This window comes from Paramisgurnus dabryanus, chromosome 3, assembly GCF_030506205.2.
Source record: "Paramisgurnus dabryanus chromosome 3, PD_genome_1.1, whole genome shotgun sequence".
In the NCBI taxonomy this organism is placed as follows: domain Eukaryota; kingdom Metazoa; phylum Chordata; class Actinopteri; order Cypriniformes; family Cobitidae; genus Paramisgurnus; species Paramisgurnus dabryanus.
In genome coordinates this window covers 7,919,435-7,937,255 of record NC_133339.1, presented here as the reverse complement: position 1 = coordinate 7,937,255, position 17,821 = coordinate 7,919,435, and the positions used below count along the sequence as shown (strand labels likewise).

The window sequence follows — 17,821 nt, the reverse complement described above, 5'->3', positions numbered from 1 at the left end:
ATTATATTGCAGTATATGAATAGACCATACATGTATATATTGATACAAAATATATTGTAACCAAGACCAAAAAGGGCACTATGTTTTTCCATGTAATAGTTTGTCTTTATATGATTTAATATACTGCAATATATGCAGGGGCGTCGCTAGATCCCTTTTACTGGGGCACACAACCGCATTCAAAAGGTGACGCCAAGCGAGTTAGCTTATGAAAACATGACTAGACTAAAGTAAGTTTCTAAATAATAATAATAATCTTATTTTGACTCGATCATTATTGGCTTCTTTAGATGAACATGTTTTGTGCAAAGCAGGGAAAGCGAAGCAGACAAGAGAGATGATGAGTTTTAAGGAGGTAAGACAAACTACATCCTCACCCGATCAGGTCTGAAACATTAGAGGAAAAATCTCAGGAAAACCTCGTCAAGTCTGTAGAATTGAATTGTTGCTGAGACAGATGTAAGATGTTCTTAAGATTATCTAAGTGTACTTCACTGTGCTATTTTGAGGCACCATGAATATGAACTAGCATGCACTTTTAACATACTATCTCTGTATAAAAAAACTTATTTAGTTAACACTTGTATTAATCTTGAACACAACTTTTATACAAAGATGGGTTCAAGTTTACTACAAGTGGTACATAAATACATTTTTTAAATACATTTTAGCACATTTTAGTTCATATTTATGGTGTCTCAAAATAGCACAGTGAAGTACACTAAGATGATCTTAAGAACATCTTAATATACTAAAAATTTGTCTTTAGTACTTCTTAAGTACAAAATTAGTGTGCGAAAATAAAGCACTTAAAATACACTATGGAAGTGTACTACTTTTTCACCTTGGTTAACACATGAGTCAGTTTTGGTGAACTGTTACTTCAAAACTCTACACACAAATCCTTACATTTCTCAGTGCTTACACCATCTGGTCATATGGAAAGCACTAGCATTCAATACTGTTCACTCAAGTCAGCACAGCTTAGCAAACAATTACCAAGCTGGAAACACTAAAAGTCAAAATTGAACACACAGCAATCAGATCCTTCAATAGATACATAAAAGGGCCTGAATCTGTTCATTGAGCTTTGAAACAATGGATCCACAGAGAAATGAAGGAATAGGTCGAGGAAGAGGAGGAGGAAGAGGAGGAGGGAAAGAAGAAGGACATGGTGAAGGAGGAGAAAGAGCATATGGTAAAGGAGGAGGGAGAGGACATGATGAAGAAATAGGTCGAGGAGGAGTAGGAAGAGGAGGAGGGAGAGGAAGAGGCAGAAGAGTAGGGAAAGAAGGAGGACGTGGTGAAGGAGGAGGAAGAGGACATGGTAAAGGAGGAGGGAGGGGACATGATGAAGAAATAGGTCGAGGAGGAGGAGGGAGAGGAATAGGAGGAGGGAGAGGAGGAGGGAAAGGAGGAGGACGTGGTGAAGGAGGAGGAAGAGGACATAGTGGAGGAGGAGGAAGAGGAGGAGGACGTGGTGAAAGAGGAGGAAGGAGATGAAGGGCAAGGTGACAAGCAATTTCAAGGTGAAATACAAGCCACTCTAGTTGACCATGTCCTGGTCCATGGTATGACTATGAGGGAGGCTGAGCAACGAGTAAAGCCTAATTTGAGTCGCTTTACTTATGCCTCCATCTTCAGAGCCTTCAGGGAGGAAAACAGATAGGTGTACTTACAGTAAGACTGCTCTATACAGTAACTTTAGTGTGCATACACTGTTGGACTATGCTACTGGAATAAAGAAATGCATCAAATTGCCTTCCATACAGATAGACATATCAGCAGATGAATGCAAGGGGTGGATCAGGCAAGAGGATTTTACCCTTGCTGTTTGGCTAGGACCAATATAGCCTGTGATGTGGATGAGATTCTCTGGCCTGACCCAGAACTAAGACGGGATGTTGAGGCGAAATATTACAATTTACAGTTGTGCTGTGTATAGCACATGAATGAATAAAAATGCATACATTGATTGTGTCTTTTTGGTCATGTGAAAAGGTTTTTGAGGGGGAGAACCACAAGCAACTTACCAGTTTTGGATATATTATTTTGAATTGATTGCACAAGTGTGTAATACTATATTGTAGTGTGTGTGTTTTTGAAAGCTTGTGTGTGTTGTCTGAGGGAAAAGTTTGGTATTTCAGTAAGAGTGAATGGTTTTGAGTGTAGAGCTTCATTTTGACCTGAAAATATGATGTTTGGAGTATTGTGTGAGACTTTATGGAATTGTCTTTACTGTTTTGAGAATATGAGGCATAGTTTCAAGAAATGTGTAATAATGTTAGGTATAACGAAGATTATAATTGTATATATGTATCTTTTGCAGTAACTGTTGAACTGTAGAATAGTGGGTTGAGCAAAGGACATTGTATAGAAGTGTTGCACACTTCTTGCACACAGCAGGCTTTCAAAAAAGTCAGCAAAAAATGGGGGGCCTGTGCCCCAGTAGAGCTTTATATCTAGCAATGCCCATGAATATATGGATGTGCTATGTATGTATGTATGTATGTATGTATGTATGTATGTATGTATGTATGTATGTATATATGATTTAACAATTTTTTTTTCTTTCCAAATAAACAACTACAGCATATTCATGAATATGCATGGCATATAGCCTAAAGAAAATATTAAAGACAAAAATCTGCATTACACAAATAACAGTTTTATTGAAACAGCAGAGACCTTTCTTTCATTTTCTACATTTGTCAGTACTCTACTCAGCACCGACTGCTTCAACCAGAATGCGTGCCAAAGGCGATGGAGCATAATGCTTGAGTAGGAAGCTGAGATTCAGGCGCGAGGAGAGGACAAGGACACATACCTGTGACTAGCAACAAGAGGCTGATAGGTCCTGACCAGAGATGTATAGTAACGAAGTAGAACTACTTCACTACTGTACTTAAGTACTAAAAGACAGTATCTGTACTCTACTGAAGTATATATTTTTTCTCCTACTTCCACTTTTACTTCAGTACATATTTTCGATGAGTTTAATACTTTTACTCCGATACATTTTTTATGTGCTGCATAGTTACTCGTTACACTCAAATGTTACGAATCATTCCAAACCCACATTATCACTGCCAGAGCGGTGATACACATTAGAAACACACACAGATCGTGTTCTAAACCAATCGGAGATAGTGAAGGGCGGACCCCTCCCTCCCTCTCACTCCCAAATATGAGCCGGGGTTGTGGACAAAGTGAAGCAAATAGAGAACCAAAGTGCGCGAGAAAGACAGAGAGAGAGAGAATGCGTGAGAAAGGGCGAGTGTGCGTGAAAGAAGGAAACTTAAGTTCATTGAAACACCTTGTACCTTTACTGTACCTATTACCATTATATCGACTAATATTTAATTATTTGGTTAAATTAATCTAAATTATCTGAACAGTCCTGTCTTTGTACTCCTGCTACAGCCAAAGGAATTGTGAGTGTCCTTTAGCTAAAACATTTGAAATAATATAAACAATATTATATTCAAACTTTTGACTGTTTTCTTTAATAACTACATTACACAATACTTGTACTTTTACTTTCAGTACTTGAGTAGTATATTTTAAAATAAACTACTTGCAATACTTAAGTACAAAACATGTTTAATACTTTAGTACTTCCACTTAAGTGCTGTGCTTAAAGAGCACTTCAACTTCTACTCAAGTCACTTTTTTGATAGAGCACTTGTACTTTTACTCAAGTCTGGGTCCCTAGTACTTTATACATCTCTGGTCCTGACCTATAGTCCTAACTCATACTCCTAATCAGTAGGTGGCGGTAATGCACCTAAAAGTTGTTTGCTAACCACCAGTAAAACTTGAGAAGGAGACTGATCGTTGGCATGCTCTCAACCCAGGAAAAACTTCAAGCTTTACAAGGTACATAGTTTTCAGAGGTGGTGCTTTCCAGTTTTGATTGCATCTCTTCCAGGAGAGATTTTTGTGAACCAGAGGGGAAGGAGTGAGAAGGGAGAGAGTAATCGTTGTTGTTTTGTTCCACAGATGCTGTTTTAAACCAGTTTCCACGGCCGAAGCTGATGTTAGAAAATCCATCAACAGTAGAATATGCGAGCTAAGACACCAGGTGAAGTGCAAAAGCATGGGTATATAAGTAATTTAAACCAGTGAAGAGCCAAGATGGACTCCTAGCCAGGATAAAGGCCTGTTCTTTTGGTAATTTATGTCTTTGCTTTTTCACATTGCCAAAGCTCCTTGAAAGTTTGTTTATATCTATTATTGTCTGTGCATTTTGTTTATATTGTATTTTTAACTGTATAACGGCACTGCTGAAAGTTTGAAATAAATAGACCTTTGTAATTTAAATTGCTTTCATTTATATTTTGTATATTTTCTGTTTTATGTCACTCTTTTAAAATGTAATTTATGTTAATGTAATGCAAGACATTTATGTAATGTAAAGCAAACCACATTGTCTGACCATGTGCAAAATCTCTTGTGGTTGTAATAGGTCTGTTTAGCTCTCTACCTCAAATTAGTTTTAGTATGTGTGCCTGATTAAAAGAAAATAAAGGTGGCTTTTGATAGATTATCCATTAGTCTGTGTTAATATGTGGTATAAATGTGTGTACATATTTTTATGTATATATTTCTATATAATTTTACATATTATTTAAAATATATTCTACAATATAGTAAACATACATGTGACACTATATCTGTACATATATTGTTAATACATTTTTGCATATCAATCGGAATACAATATGGTGGATATTTGTAAATATAATATTGCATATTTTGAGATATATAAACACATATATTATATTCACGTGCAATATATTAAAAGCGACAATTATTTATATTTATCAATATACTGCAATAAATTACATATATATAGAATATATGTATCAACATATTACTCATGTATTTTACAATATACTGCAATATATTGCATACATAAAGAATATATGCATCAACATATTACTCCATATATTGCCAATATATACTGCAATATATTACATAGATAAAGAGTATATTTATCAACATATTACTCCATATATTGCCAATATATACTGCAATATATTACATGCATTAAGATTATATTTATCAACATATTACTCCATATATTGCCAATATATACTGCAATATATTACATGCATTAAGATTATATTTATCAACATATTACTCCATATATTGCCAATATATACTGCAATATATTACATGCATTAAGAGTATATTTATCAACATATTACTCCATATATTGCCAATCTATACTGCAATATATTACATGCATTAAGAGTATATTTATCAACATATTACTCCATATATTGCCAATATATACTGCAATATATTACATGCATTAAGAGTATATTTATCAACATATTACTCCATATATTGCCAATATATACTGCAATATATTACATGCATTAAGAGTATATTTATCAACATATTACTCCATATATTGCCAATATATACTGCAATATATTACATGCATTAAGAGTATATTTATCAACATATTACTCCATATATTGCCAATATATACTGCAATATATTACATGCATTAAGAGTATATTTATCAACATATTACTCCATATATTGCCAATATATACTGCAATATATTACATGCATTAAGAGTATATTTATCAACATATTACTCCATATATTGCCAATATATACTGCAATATATTACATGCATTAAGAGTATATTTATCAACATATTACTCCATATATTGCCAATATATACTGCAATATATTACATGCATTAAGAGTATATTTATCAACATATTACTCCATATATTGCCAATATATACTGCAATATATTACATGCATTAAGAGTATATTTATCAACATATTACTCCATATATTGCCAATATATACTGCAATATATTACATGCATTAAGAGTATATTTATCAACATATTACTCCATATATTGCCAATATATACTGCAATATATTACATGCATTAAGAGTATATTTATCAACATATTACTCCATATATTGCCAATATATACTGCAATATATTACATGCATTAAGAGTATATTTATCAACATATTACTCCATATATTGCCAATATATACTGCAATATATTACATGCATTAAGAGTATATTTATCAACATATTACTCCATATATTGCCAATATATACTTCAATATATTACATGCATTTAGAATATATGCATCAATATATTACTTCATATATTTCCAATATATTATGGGATATATTAAATAGTATAATGAGATGTATTTAATCAATATATGAAAACGGCAATAATTGCAGTATTGTATAATATATTGCAATATATCACTTACATATATATAATATATTTTTATATAATATATCATGATATATATTACTTTGTAAATTTCACAATATATGGAGACACATTAAATATATTGTCATGTAATATATTGAGAAATATATGTTTGTTGCATAAGGGCAACCACTGTATTTTTGTTAGAGAGTGTAGATTAGACAGGGCGTCTTGGACGCTGAAGAACCTCGCTTTATTTTCTTTGTGTAGTCAGTGTAGAAGGGTTAATTAAAGTGAGACGGGTTTTGTTATTTTCTTTCTTTAGGCCGCCGCCCATGTCCCTTCTCTCCCCTCCTTCCTTTATGTGTTTTTTATTGTACACACGTATATGTTTATGAAAACTACACTGTAAATACTTTCACACTTTTGCATCTAAACAGTTCACTGTAAATAGTGTAAATAAACATATCGCTTGATTTGCACTGCATCAATATTGTTGGCTTAGTTTTTTTTTTCGCTCCACACCTTTCATAAATAATTTATAATGTTTCGGACCCCCTTTCCCCTTGACTTGTGTCACAAGGTGACGATCTTTTAGGGGGCGGAACCAAAGTTGGGGAAGTTTGGTTCCGCCCGGAAGTGTTTCCGCCCGGACCGGAAGAACAAGACACCGGAACTTCTGGTAGCGCCGTAAGAGGGAAAATTAGGGAATTCAATGCACCTGTGCCTAGTTGGGAACAGCGGTTGGTGATTGGAAGATACGCTGAACAAGGCAGTACTTAAGGCTAAGTTTATTCACAGTCTAGAGACCTTTTGGGTGTGTGTGGAAGCGCTGTGTTGTGCCCGCTGGTACGCTGTTTGTGGCTGTTTAACTCTCTCTCTCTCGCAGGCTGGAACTGTTGATTGTGAGGACATCGCGAACCTTAAAGGTTGTGAGGAGAACGAACACATGACGGATTGAGACGAAGTGAAAAAGGGGATTTAAAACGGCATCGCTGTGAGTACCTAGATCTAGCTGAAAGTGACTTGTGTATTAACCTGGCTTATGTTAACTCCCTCCAGGAGAAGAAGGACGGCCCTACCCCTCATAGAGCGTGGTGGGTGAGCCGAGGAAATACTTACCAAAGCAGACACAATAACGACACCACTAGCTGGGCCGCATATTTCCATCGCCAAAACTGAACTAAGCGAAGTGAGGGAAGACGGGCGTCTTTTTCATACACTTGGAGTGGTGGGTGAGTCTTTGTGCTGTGGAAACCTTTATTTTTGACGTGGTGTTGTATATTGCTGTGGGTTGCTGTGTATTGCTGTGTGTTTTGTCAGATCAACCCCCGCTTTCACGCACTTCGTCGATGGAAGACAAAGAGGCTGCTGGCTTTAGTTAGTTCAGTACAGCATATGTTGTGAGCGTGCTTCGGGCCTCCAGAAATAGTACGGTGCCCAGAAACGATTTTTCCCCATCTAGCCATCGGGGGGATGTGAAGAATGGCGGTAAAGAGCTGAGGAAACAGCAGAGGTGTGAGTACGATTTGGGGCTATTATTGTTGATGTTTCCAATTGCATAAACGTTGTTGTTGCAGAGAGAGAGGTGACGAAATTCCAAAGTCCCGTGGCCTCTACAAAGGGGCGCCCCTGTCCAGAGTTCGAACACCTGACGGTAACGAGGAAAGGGCAGCGCTCGGCCCGGTGAGACGTTGGGATATTCCACCCCTCTGCCACCATCTAGTGGTCGTGAGGGTTCGCCCCCGACGCCACCTAGGAACTACTTACCCCATCGCACGCCGCGCCGACTGCTGTAAGTCCGCCACTGCTACCTGTGTGCCGATTAAACTCTTAAGCTGTCGATCTATGGAGATGTAGCACGCACTATATCCGGTAGACCTGTGGAGAGAAGAGGAGAGAGAGTGAATATTCTGAGGAGAAATCGAGCAAAACCTGTACTTACGGTACGTTGAGTCCAGCCGAGAGGTGAGAGCCATTTCAAAGCAAATTAACTGTGCTTCTGTGTCCAAGTCGATACCTGTTGAGAGAAGAGGAGAGAGAGTGAATATTCTGAGGAGAAATCGAGCAAAACTTGTACTTACGGTACGTTGAGTCCATCCGAGAGGTGAGAGCCATCTTAAAGCGAACTAAATGTGCTTTTGTGTCCAAGTCGATACCTGTGGAGAGAAGAGGAGAGAGAGTGAATATTCTGAGGAGAAATCGAGCAAAACCTGTACTTACGGTACGTTGAGTCCAGCCGAGAGGTGAGAGCCATTTCAAAGCAAATTAACTGTGCTACTGTGTCCAAGTCGATACCTGTGGAGAGAAGAGGAGAGAGAGTGAATATTCTGAGGAGAAACTGAGTAAAACCTGTACTTACGGTACGCTGAGTCCAGTTGAGAGGTGAGAGGAAGATTCAGGTACGCGACCAAGATAACAATCCCCCACACTCATTCTGATTCTGATTCTGCCTCCAGGAGGAAGAAGGAGCGCGCCACGGATTACTAAGGCCAGGCCGGAGCCTGAGTCCCATGTCCCGGACCCCCGTTGGCCCCTTGCTTCCCGTTAACCCCCGGCTGAGGCCCACCTGGAGGGCAGAGCTAGATTTTAGTTTTAATCCCCCTTTCCCCATTTCCCAAGTTATTTTAAATATTTAAATAAAGATTGTTTTAATACTTACCTGTTCTCGTGTTGTCTGGTCATTGGGTTGGCTTTGGGGACCTCCTCGAGGTGGAAGTTGAGAAGGGGCGTGGCTTTAGCCATTAACAGCCAGCCCCTGGGCGGTGACACTTGCATCTGGGGTCGTAACATTACGTGGGGGCTCGTCCGGGATCATAAACTAATTTTCCCGTGTCATATTTTTATAAAAAGGTGTTGGTAGCATTGAGTTTGTTAGGCCAGGTTGTGGTTGTGACGTTGGTTAGTATTTAAGGTTGATACGGTGTGTTGGTAACCTGCGTGTGACTGTACTGTAAAGGAAAATATGGCCTTGTTTGATTTACAAACATTTATTAACAAACCAGGTATAGATTAAATTAGGAAGTGCAGGAAGGATGATTTGATTGCCATTGCTAATTATTTTCAAATTCCCATTCCAAAGCAGTCTCTTAAAAGGGATATTAATAGCATTGTTGTGAGTCAACTATTAGAATTAAAAATTTTGGCAACGCCGGGTGCGGATGGCGGCGCGGGAGTCGGCCCTGGTAGTACTGCCGACACACAGCCTCTCCATTCGGTGGGGGAGTCGGACGAGGTACAAGAGGAGGCTGTGACTGAGGCGGAGGCTGAGGCCAAGGCTGCTTTGCCCCCCTTTGATCCGTTTTTTTCCCTACTTTCACTGGGTCCGTAGATGGGGCGCGACTGAGAGTCTGCCTGACCCGACTGCAACTAGAATTAAAATTTAGAATTAAATTTGCTCTGCTCTTTCGTTAGAAGAGAGTTTAATTTATGAGACTGTAAAATCTGTGATCCTCCGTGCCTACGAGTTGGTCCCTGAAGCTTATCTTCAGAGGTTTAGAAATTATAAGAGAAATGGCAATCAAACATTCGTCCAGTTTGCACGAGAGAAAAGTATCTTGTTTGACAAGTGGTGTGTAGTTTGTAAAGCTGCGGATTATGGTTCATTGAGGGAGTTAGTATTACTGGAGGAATTTAAATTCTGCGTACCCGAACGTGTCATAAGCACTATTCGGACGGGATTAGTTTTCCAAACAACGTTTGAGTTTCAACGTGTCCCCCAGGACGTCTGTGATTTTATGTACCAATTCGGACGGGATTAAAATGATGCAGGCTATTCCAGAGATGGGAGTGTCTGTTTCATGCATTTGGGCGTTGCAGATGAGCACATACTCTGGATACGCGTGTTTGTAATGTTTAATATTTTGCTTTAAATGTAAAATTATGACAGAACATGTAATTTATTAATTTAACAAATTAAAATAAAATATACAAATCCTACTAAAGTAACGTTAGCCTACGTGTTTTCTAAAACTGTCTGCTTATAATAAACCCAAAGAAATGAAGAAATAATGATTAACAACAATTTATTATCTTTATTAATTCACATTACCATTCCGGAGTTGAACAACTTTGAACTTTCTTATAACGTTAATGATATTACAGTGGCCAGTCTTAACAGTGTTTGATATTGAGCTCATCTTGATTTAATTATTTTATTTTGCCGAATGCGTAAAAACATCCATATCTGAATGAATGGGACTCAGGAAATACAATAATACGCGCATTATTAAGACCTTACAGCAGATCACGTTGGCCAAAACACGAAATGAACCGCGTTTTCAAAAGATTTTGAGGGCAAACACAGACATTTGCATCCGGACGGGATTAAATTTCTCAGAGGACCTCTGAGTTCAGCGAAAAACACTAGGTAAATTGCTCTGGAATTCTTACGGAGGTCGTCAGAAAAAAACACAGACATGGCCGATTCGGACGGGATTAAAAACACAGAGGACCTCTGAGAGGGACGATTTTCTCAGAGGTCCCCCTGTAAAACTAATCCCGTCCGAATAGGGCTATAGTTTATTTAAATGAACAGAAGGTTTCCTCCTTGTCCCAGGCAGCTGTACTGGCAGATGAATTTGTGCTTACGCACAAAATGATATTTTTAATATACATACAAATCTCTGTACTTCATGTACAGTATCACAGCATTTGTGTAGTGCAATTTCTTCCTGTTGTCATCTATGTATTCTAATCAGAATATGAATTAAAATGATTCGATTTGGAACAGCATTGAGTTAGCCATAAATAGCTCATGGGTTTAAATGATCTCATCCTGATTAAGTGATACGGATAAAGTATGTCTCTTGAATGCCTTCCAAGTTTTGCATAAGGTTTTGGATAAATATAACAGTTCCAGTCCTTGATTCTTTTATTTACTATAAATCACAGCTATGACCGCTGCACTCAATGATTACTGCACACGACCAGTGGCGGCTCATGACTCCTCATCCGAGGGGCGCTAATTCAAAATAAGTGTTCGGAGTATCGTGTGTGGTTCCCTTTTCCAAAATATGTGTCCTGCATCACGTGTTTTGTCAAAATAAGTGCCTGCTGCACACACGTTAAAACCGTTCACCAAATACACACAAGACACTCCCTTAACAGTTAACTCTGATTTTGCATGAGATTCTGCGACTATCTGGAAAACGTGAGCGTCTCTTTTATAATAAACCTTTTATACCCATCTGCAGGAGGCACTTATTTTGGTAGGACACATGATGCACACACGATCTCTCAAAGCGCAGAATATATATTTTGAAAAAAAGAACCACACACATGACGGGCTCCATACATGTTGTGACAAACTACCCTCCAAAAAAGAAGTCACCAGCCGCCACTGCACTGTAAACATGTGTGACCCAGAACATATGTGTTGTTATCAAAGTTAAATAAATAAGCTTTACATTAATGCATGGTTTATTTGGATATGACAATATTTGCTCAAGGTACAACTAATCTGAGGGTACAAAAACAAAATATTGAGAAAATCACAAGTCACAATGAAATTAAAATGAAAAACTGTAGTTTGTTTTGGAATATTGTGAGTTTTTTTTTTTTTTTTTTACAAATGACTTGATTCCATCATCCACATCATCAGTCACTCCTCCCACTCATTTCCTCTCCCCTGAATTCTAATCTCCAACACCTTTGTCCCATCACCATATTCTGCTCCTTTCACTCATTGTCTGGTCTCATCACTAATGGACACCTAGGGTGTTTCTCAATGTCAAGGAAGGATCCTCGTAAGCCAGAATTTCGAGGATGGTACGTCATCGGCATCTGTCAAAGGACTGTTCCAATGTCGAGGATCCTCGGAATTTCAACCAAGGACTGAGTACTTCGTTCAAAAAATATCCCATATACAGGAAAGGATGCATATGTGCATATGTCAGATCACCCACAATCCAAAAGCACACCTTTTCGATGATGTAAAGATGCAATGACGTGCACTTGCTAGCCTTTTCCATTTATGTGTTCTCCGAATGCTAAAGAGGAGCCTCGACTAGCCTCTTAAGGAAGTTTCTTGGAAAGACGAGTCCTGCCAAGGAAGTATCCATTATTGAGAAACACCTCTAGACTCACCCGTTCTACTCATCTTGGACTTACCTGTTATCCTTGTTTACCTTCTGATCTCCTCTTGCCAAAGAGACATTGCTATTCTACAGCTAAGTGCATTCCTGAACTTTACATATCCAGCTTCACTCACCTATTGTTTCTCTGCTTCAGTGTGTTTTTCAATAAAGAATTATATTACTTAAGAAACAAGAGCCGAATGATGTCAAACCTTTCAGAGGAGTTTACTTTTAATTCGCTCTCGCGGAACTTTGACGTAATCCGGCTGTCGGTTCTTGCGGTGTCGCATGAAGTCGAACAAGTCGCCTAGTTGTTACTTTCATTTTATGGAGACTTTAAAGTTGTCGATATGAAGTCCTTAGAAATATACATTACTAATGATAAATACATTTGTTGATATATTTACAATAGAAAATTTACAAAATATCTTTATGGAACATGATCTTTACTTAATGTCCGAATGAGTTTTGGCATAAATAAACTTGATAATTTTGACCCATACAATGTATTGTTGGCTATTGCTACAAATATATCTGTGCGTCTTATGTCTGGTTTTGTGGTCCAGATCTGTTTACTGTGAACTGAAAGTCATCTTGACAAGTGAAAGGGAGACTTCAGAGAAGGATGGAAAAATGACAAAAGGAATTGCTGGTGCAGCACAGATGTCTATTTTAAAAATAATTTAATAAAGGTGCACAATAATGACTAACATTTCGATGCACAATTACATCTTCATCAAAGTCCTGGGTAAAACATGGGCAATGAATCCCTTAAAGCTCCACTGTGTAGGATTTACTCCCATCTAGCGGTGAAAATCTATATGACAACCAACTGAATATTACTTTCTAGCCCTCCCCCCCATTCGGAGCGCGTTTTAACTCGTACGGTGGCCCGGCCGTGTCATGCCAAGGTTAACATGTCTTCCAGTAGCTACAAAGCAAAAGCAATGAAAAAAATGAACAATTTGCAATGTCCTTTGCCTGTGATCCATCAAAGCACACAGATTTATGTTTAACATGGAAAAAGTCTGATTGTCATGATATGTCCGTTTAAAATCACATACAAAAAGCAACCATAAACGTAGCTTAGACACTACTTTTTCATCGACGCGATGAAAAATATCACAGGGGCTGTTAAACTTGGTATTAAGATGTGTTTTCGTTGATCAGATCACAAGTGGACGAGAGAGACACATTACGTTTACACTTGGTGTTTAAATCCGTCTCTTTTTGTCCATTTTCTCTCCAGAATACTGAGGGGATGGTCTGTGGACGAGTCCCTCTCCTTTCATTTAATCATGAGCGGGAGTAATGACGGGTTTAAATGGACGCGAACTAATATTATGTCAAAGTACAATGCTTATGTTTTAAGTAAACATGTTACATGTCCGTGTATATGTAAGAGCTTTCTCTCATATTGGTGACAAAAGATCTCGCAACTTTCACTACCTTGTAAAATGAAACGAAAGACATGCAGATCAGACGCTTTTATCAATGAAAGGCTAAAAATAGGGCTGTCACCTTGTGTTTGTGCTAGAGGTCAGAAAAGATGAAAAACATTTATTTCAGTACCTCAGATTACATAAATGGGCGGAGGGACGGCGTGTGGCTGTTCGAACACATTAAACCACATGCATGTTTACACTAACAAGAGTTATGCATAATCATGCTATAGTTAGCCAAGGAACTATAAAACTTCAAGTTTACAACATAGACTGTATCGATGTAAACGAATATGCTGAATTACCTGTGGAGAAGATATAAAGTGCAACTTCAGTGTCCCTTGAGCCCCATCTTGGAAAACTAACTCCAATATTGACTTTGGTCTTGATGTTTTTCCTGTCGCGTTGTCGTTTAAAATCCCCGCTTCGCTTCCTTGGTGACTTGTTTTAATGTCCTTGAGAATATGTCTTCAACAGGCTTTCAAATCAAAGCATTAGATTGCAGGTTCATCACGGTGTGCGGATGTTGTAAAATCCGAAAGATTCAGCTACGCAGGTCGCAGGCTGCATACGTCATCAAGCCTGGTTTATTTAAATTAACTGAGCATTACATTCGCAAGTCATAAGCATATTACATCAATTTACAATTAACTAAGAATAATTGTCAGCTTTATAATTGTTAATATTCTAAAATAAGACTGTCTTGATGACGTATACCGCCTACACATGCAACCTCCGGAGGCTTCAGCTAGCGGCCAGCGAGAGTGTAGTCTGAAAGCGCGAAAGGCGGAGCTTGAATTTCAGGAATGTCCCTCGTCGGCGAATGTATTTCAAAGATGGAGGCACAACATGGATTCAGCCAGAGAGCGATTCGACGGTATGCATTTTAAATAGCAGATTCTACACTTACGAGAATACTTTGATTAGTGGGGTGGAAGTAATTACACATGAATGAGCACATACTTTTGAAAAAAAACATGGGTTTTTGCTAAGAATTAACTGTAAAAAGTACACAATGGAGCTTTAATAAGAATCAATAACAGGTGCGTAAAGGGGGCGTAGGCCATACACAACTCTACCTACAGCAGGGAAAATAAGTATTTGACATCAGCAATTTTCAGTAAGGTGATTTCTAAGTGGCCTATTGACACAAAATTTCCACCAGATGTAGCCATCAAGCCAAATATTGAATTTATACAACGAAATTAAAACATTTAAGTATACAAGTTGAGTCATAATAAATAAAGTGAAATGACACAGGGAATAAGTAATGAACGCATGAAGAGAATAAGGTGCAAAATGGAATAGAAAGACAGGAGATCACCTGAAATCTGTCAGTACTGAGAGAGAAACCCTGCCCCCTATCAGTACTAATTGATATCAGCTGCTGTAGTCCTAAATGATGGCTATTAATGGCTTCTCATTACCCAGGAGGCACAGGAAAGACTTAATGATGAGTAAAAGCAAAGAACTCTCTTAAGATCTTCGTAATCTTATCGTTGAAAAGCATTTTGATGGGAATGGTTATCGGTGCATTTTCAGAATGCTGAATGTTCCTGTGAACATTGTGGGGTCATTATCCGGAAATGGAAAGTGCATCACTTCACCATTAACCGGCCACGCTCAGGTGTCCATGTAAGATCCCTGTCCGAGGAGCCAAAGAATAATCAGGAGAGTTCTCCAAGAGCCAAGAACCACTCGGGTAGAACTTCAGGAAGACCTTGTATCAGCAGGTACTGTTGTTTCAAAGAAAACTATAAGCAATGCACTGAACCGCCATGGCATCCATACAAGCTCACCACGCAAGACTCCATTGCTGAACACAAAGCATGTTGCGGCTCAGTTAAAGTTTGTGAAAGAGCATTTGGAGAAGCCTGGGGATTATTGGGAGACTATAGTATGGTCAGATGAAAGCAAAATTTAACTTTTTGGCTGTCATTCTACACACCATGATCGGAGAATAAATGGCACTGCCCACCATTCCAAGAACACCATACCAACAGTTAAGTTTTGGTATGGAAGCATCATGGTTTGGGGCTGCTTTTAAGAAAGGGGTACTGGCAGACTTCATATTATTGAAGGCAGGATGAATGGAGAAATGTAGCGAGACATTCTGGATAAAAATCTACTGCCATCTACTAGAAAGCTGAAAATGAAAAGAGGGTGGTTTTTTAAGCAAAACAGTGATCCCAAACACAGGGTCAAGGAAACAAGAAGTGGTTTTAAAGAAAGAAAATCAAGTTGCTTGAATGGCACAGTGAGAGAACTGAAGATCAAAGTTCATAAAAGAGGCCCAAGGAACCTTCAAAATTTAAACACCATTTGTGTGGAAGAATGAGCCAGAATCACTCCTGAGCAATGCAGACGACTGGTCTCTCCACCAGTGTTGGGGAAATGTACTTTTGAAAGTAATTCATTACAATATTAAGTTACTCCTTAAAAAAGTGACTAATTGCGTTACTTAGTTACCTCTCATGGAAAGTAATTCTTATGTTGCATTTGCATTACTTTTGTGTTACTTTTTCTTACTTGGCTGAGGCTTGATTTCTTTCAGGCTTTGCCGGTGTTGTTTATGACAGAAAAGTTCTGCATTCAGCAAATGGATATTTCTGTCTCAAAAATGTCAAGCTCTGGCCTGCCAGCGCCGTTTCTGACTTAAAATGTTCCTGCTCTGCCGCGATGCATAGAGTGCATATTTCTACGTTAATATGTAAGGAATAAATGATTATGGGAAGAAAATAAAATGTTTCTTATAATTCAAAGGACCGTAGTCAATTATTCCTCTTATACCACGGTTACCACAAACATTGCTCTCCTGCCTATTTTTAAAACATTTGACAGGTTAGGTGTGTGGTTTACAGAAAAATAATCAACACCCATGGAACATTTCTCAGCCAATCAGAATAAAGCTTTCAATAGTAATGCATAATTTTAGTTTAATCACTACATTTTTTATATCAAGTGAATTAAACTGTTTTAAAAAAGTTACTCAAATATTAAAGTGCCCATTGTTGGGATTCTGTTTGTGTGTTTTTGATATTTATTATTTCCTTGTCATGTTTTGTTTTATTTTACTGTATTACATACTGTGTTTTGATTGGGATCTTGTCTTTTATGGTTTGATTTGCATTATATCTTGTTTTTCTTTCTTACCCTGTCTTTGTATATCTTGTTTTGATTAGTGTCTCATCTGTGATCCCTGTGTTTATTCTGTCTCCGCCTAGTCATTTGTTACCTTGGTTACTCATTGTCTTCATGCTCCTCCCTTTGTTTGTTGTCTTAGTGTTTAAGTGTTCTGGTATTTTCATTGGTCAGTATTGTGTATTTATTCACTTCCTGTTCACCCCCTTGTCACGGTCCATTGTTTAATGTTACGGTGTTTGTGCCTCCGTGTTTGTTTTGCTTACCTGTTAAAATAAATCGTTTAACTGCACTTGGACCTGTTTCTCTCCTCATTCGTGTGCACATTGTGACACCCATCTTATGACTGCTTTTCCACAAGTTATATAGGTGTATGAGTTCCATAAAACATGTTTCAAAAGTTGGTTGCTTGAAATAGCTTGTAGGAAATGATTGTTACATATGTACATATATGTAAATATGTAAATATGTTACATACGATTACATATTTATGATCTGCTGCTCCTTTGATCACGCCCCACTATTAACGTCATGTGCGCATGCACAATGTTATCGCAAGCAGTGCAGACTGTATTATTATTATTTTATATATTATTATTAACGGTTTATGTATTGCCAACAGGCAAATCAAGCATAAAGTATCACTAATAAGTACACTCCAGGAAAAGAAACTCATGACACATAATAATTGTGATGTAGCAGTCTAAACAAAACACTCATTTTCCCTGTACAACGCTAACATATTCCCGTTATAAAACGTTTTCAAACGCATTGTTTTCGCAAATTACAGAAATTAAGACCCAGTCTGGGATGTATTCTGCTTGTGGACAGCATGCTAATTGCTAGAAGCTAACGGGAGGTCCGCCGTATCTTGGGAAAGTGATAAGAGACTTGGGGGTACGTTAGCCTCGTCGGAAAAGCCGGGTCGGTAAGGCCTGGTCTTGGTTAG

General features: G+C 38.1%; 1 pseudogene; it reads right to left on the bottom strand.

Annotated features, from left to right (window-relative positions):
- The window catches only part of LOC135768826 (cytochrome P450 2K1-like), a 125,292-nt pseudogene that overhangs the window by 15,558 nt on the left and 91,913 nt on the right, over positions 1-17,821 (bottom strand).